The sequence below is a fragment of the Physeter macrocephalus genome, chromosome 19 (assembly GCF_002837175.3).
Source record: "Physeter macrocephalus isolate SW-GA chromosome 19, ASM283717v5, whole genome shotgun sequence".
In the NCBI taxonomy this organism is placed as follows: domain Eukaryota; kingdom Metazoa; phylum Chordata; class Mammalia; order Artiodactyla; family Physeteridae; genus Physeter; species Physeter macrocephalus.
The window spans coordinates 60019828-60023567 of NC_041232.1; positions in this window are offsets into that span (position 1 = coordinate 60019828).

The following is a 3740-nucleotide window of genomic DNA, read 5'->3' on the forward strand; positions in this document are numbered from 1 at the left end:
GTCCCATTTGTTTATTTTTGTTTTTATTTCCATTACTCTAGGAGGTGGATCAAAAAAGATCTTGCTGTGATTTATGTCAAAGAGTGTTCTTCCTATGTTTTCTCTAAGAGTTTTATAGTGTCCGGTCTTACATTTAGGTCTCTAATCCATTTTGAGTTTATTTTTGTGTATGGTGTTAGGGAGTGTTCTAATTTCATTCTTTTACATGTAGCTGTACAGTTTTCCCAGCACCACTTATTAAAGAGACTGTCTTTTCTCCATTGTACATCCTTGCCTCCTTTGTCATAGATTAGTTGACCATAGGTGAGCGGGTTTATCTCTCGGCTTTCTATCCTGTTCCATCGATCAATATTTCTGTTTTTGTGCCAGTACCTTATTGTCTTGATTAGTGTAGCTTTGTAGTATACTCTGAAGTCAGGGAGTCCCATTCTTCCAGCTCCATTTTGTTCCCTCAAGACTGTTTTGGCTATTTGGGGTCTTTTGTGTCTCCATACAAATTTTAAGATTTTTTGTTCTAGTTCTGTAAAAAATGCCACTAGTAATTCGATAGACATTGCATTGAATCTGTAGATTGCTTTGGGTAGTACAGTCATTTTCACAATATTGATTCTTCCAATCCAAGAACATGGTATATCTCTTCATCTGTTTGTGTCATCTTGGTTTACTTCATCAGTGTCTTATAGTTTTCTGAGTACAGGTCTTTTACCTCCTTAGGTAGGTTTATTCCTAGGTATTTTATTCTTTTTGTTGAAATGGTGGATGGGATTGTTTCCTTAATTTCTCTTTCTGATCTTTTGTTGTTAGTGTATAGGAATGCAAGAGACTTCTGTGCATTACTTTTGTATCCTGCAACTTTACAAAATTCATTGATTAGCTCTAGTAGTTCTCTGGTGACATCATTAGGATTATCTATGTGTAGTATCATGTCATCTGCAAAAAGTGACAGTTTTACTTCTGCTTTCCAATTTGTATTCCTTTTATTTCTTTTTCTTCTCTGATTGCCGTGGCTAGGATTTCCAAAACTATGTTGAATAATAGTGGTGAGAGTGGATATCCTTGTCTTGCTCCTGATCTTAGAGGAAATGCCTTCAGTTTTTCACCATTCAGAATGATGTTTGCTGCGGGTTTGTCATGTATGGCCTTTATTATGTTGAGGTAAGTTCCCTCTATGCCCGCTTTCTGGAGAGTTTTTTTATCATAAATCGGTGTTGAACTTTGTCAAAAGCTTTTTCTGCATCTATTGAGATGATCATATGGTTTTTATCTTTCAATTTGTTAATATGGTGTATCACATTGATTGATTTGCATATATTGAAAAATCCTTGCATCCCTGGGATAAATCTCACTTGATCATGATGTATGATCCTTTTAATGTGTTGTTGGATTCTGTTTGCTAGTATTTTGTTCAGGATTTTTACATCTATATTCATCAGTGATATTGGTCTGTAATTTTCTTATTTTTGTAGTATCTTTTTCTGGCTTTGGTATCAGGGTGATGGTGGCCTCATAGAATGAGTTTGGGAGTATTCCTTCCTCTGCAATTTTTTGGAAGAGTTTGAGAAGGCTGGGTGTTATCTCTTCTCTAAATGTTTGGGAGAATTCACCTGTGAAGCCATATGGTCCTGGACTGTTGTTTGTTGGAAGATTTTTCATCACACTTTCAATTTCATTACTTTTGATTGTCTGTTTATATTTTCTATTTCTTCCTGGTTCAGTCTTGGAAGGTTATACCTTTCTAAGAATTTGTCCATTTCTTCCAGGTTGTCCATTTTATTGGCATAAAGTTACTTGTAGTAGTCTCTTACGTTGCTTTGTATTTCTGTGGTGTCTGTTGTAACATCTCCTTTTTCATTTCTAATTTTATTGATTTGAGTCTTCTCCCTTTTTTTCTTGATGACTCTAGCTAAAGGTTTATCAATTTTGTTTATCTTCTCAAATAACGAGCTTTTAGGTTTATTAATCTTTGTTATTGTTTTCTTTGTTTCTATTTCATTTATTTCTGCTCTGATCTTTATGTTTTCTTTCCTTCTACTCACTTTGGGTTTTGTTCTTCTTTCTCTAGTTCCTTTAGGTGTAAGGCTAGATTGTTTATTTGATATTTTTCTTGTTTCTTCAGGTAGGATTTTATTGCTATAAACTTCCCGCTTAAAACTGCTTTTGCTGCATCCCATAGATTTGGGGTCATAATGTTTTTGTTGTCATTTGTCTCTAGATATTTTTTTATTTTCTTTTTGATTTCTTCAGTGATCTCTTGGTTATTTAGCTGCTTATTGTTTAGCCTCCGTGTTTTTGTGGTTTTTACATTATTTTCCCTGTAAATTGTTTCTAATCTCATAGCATTGTATTTGGAAAAGACACTTCATATGATTACAATTTTCTTAAATTTACCAAGGCTTGATTTTTGACCCAGGATGTGGTCAATCCTGGAGAATATTCCGTGTGCACTTGAGAAGAAATTGTAATCTGCTGGTTTTGGATGGAATGTCCTATGAATATCAATTATGTCTATCTGGTCTATTGTGTCATTTAAAGCTTGTGTTTCCTTATTAATTTTCTGTCTGGATGATATGTCCATTTGTGTAAGTGAGGTGTTAAAGTCCCCCACTATTTTTGTGTTACTGTCGATGTCCTCTTTTATAGCTGTTAGCATTTGCCTTATGTATTGAGGTGCTCCTATGTTGAGTGCATATATATTTATAATTGTTATATCTTCTTCTTGGATTGATCCCTTGATCATTACGCAGTGTCCTTCCTTGTCTCTTGTAACAGTTTTCATTTTAAAGTCTGTTTTATCTCATATGAGTATTGATACTCCAGCTTTCTTTTAATTTCCATTTGCATGGAATATTTTTTTCCATCCTCTCACTTTCAGTCTGTATGTGTCCCCAGGTCTGAAGTGGGTCTCTTGTAGACAGCATATATATGGGTCTTGTTTTTGTATACATTCAGCAAGCTTGTGTCTTTTGTTTGGAGCATTCAATCCATTCACAATTAAGGTAATTATCGATATGTTTGTTCCTATTACCATTTTCTTAATTATTTTGGTCTTGCTTTTGTAGGTCCTTTTCTTCTCTTGTGTTTCCCACTAGAGAATTCCTTCAGCATTTGTTGTAGAGGTGGTTTGGTGGTGCTGAATTCTCTTAGCTTTTGTTTGTCTGTAAAGCTTTTGATTTATCTGTGGAATCTGAGTGAGATCCCTGCCGGGTAGAGTAATCTTGGTTATAGGTTCTTCCCTTTCATCACTTTAAATATATCATGCCACTCCATTCTGGCTTGTAGAGTTTCTGCTGAGAAATCAGCTGTTAACCTTATGGGAGTTCTCTTGTATGCTATTTGTCGTTTTTCCCTTGTTGCTTTTAATAGTTTTTCTTTGTCGTTAATTTTTGTCAATTTGATTACTATGTGTCTCAGCTTGTTTCTCCTTGGGTTTATCCTGCCTAGGACTCTCTGTGCTTCCTGGACTTGGGTGGCTATTTCCTTTCCCATGTTAGGGAAGTTTTCAACTATAATCTCTTCAAATATTTTCTCAGGTCCTTTCTCTCTCTCTTCTCCTTCTGGGACCCCAAAATGCTAATGTTGGTGCATTTAATGTTGTCCAGAGGTCTCTCAGGCTGTCTTCATTTCTTTTCATTCTTTTTTCTTTATTCTGTTCTGCAGCAGTGAATTCCACCATTCTGTCTTCCAGGTCACTTATCCGTTCTTCTGCCTCAGTTATTCTGCTATTGATTCCTTCTAGTGTA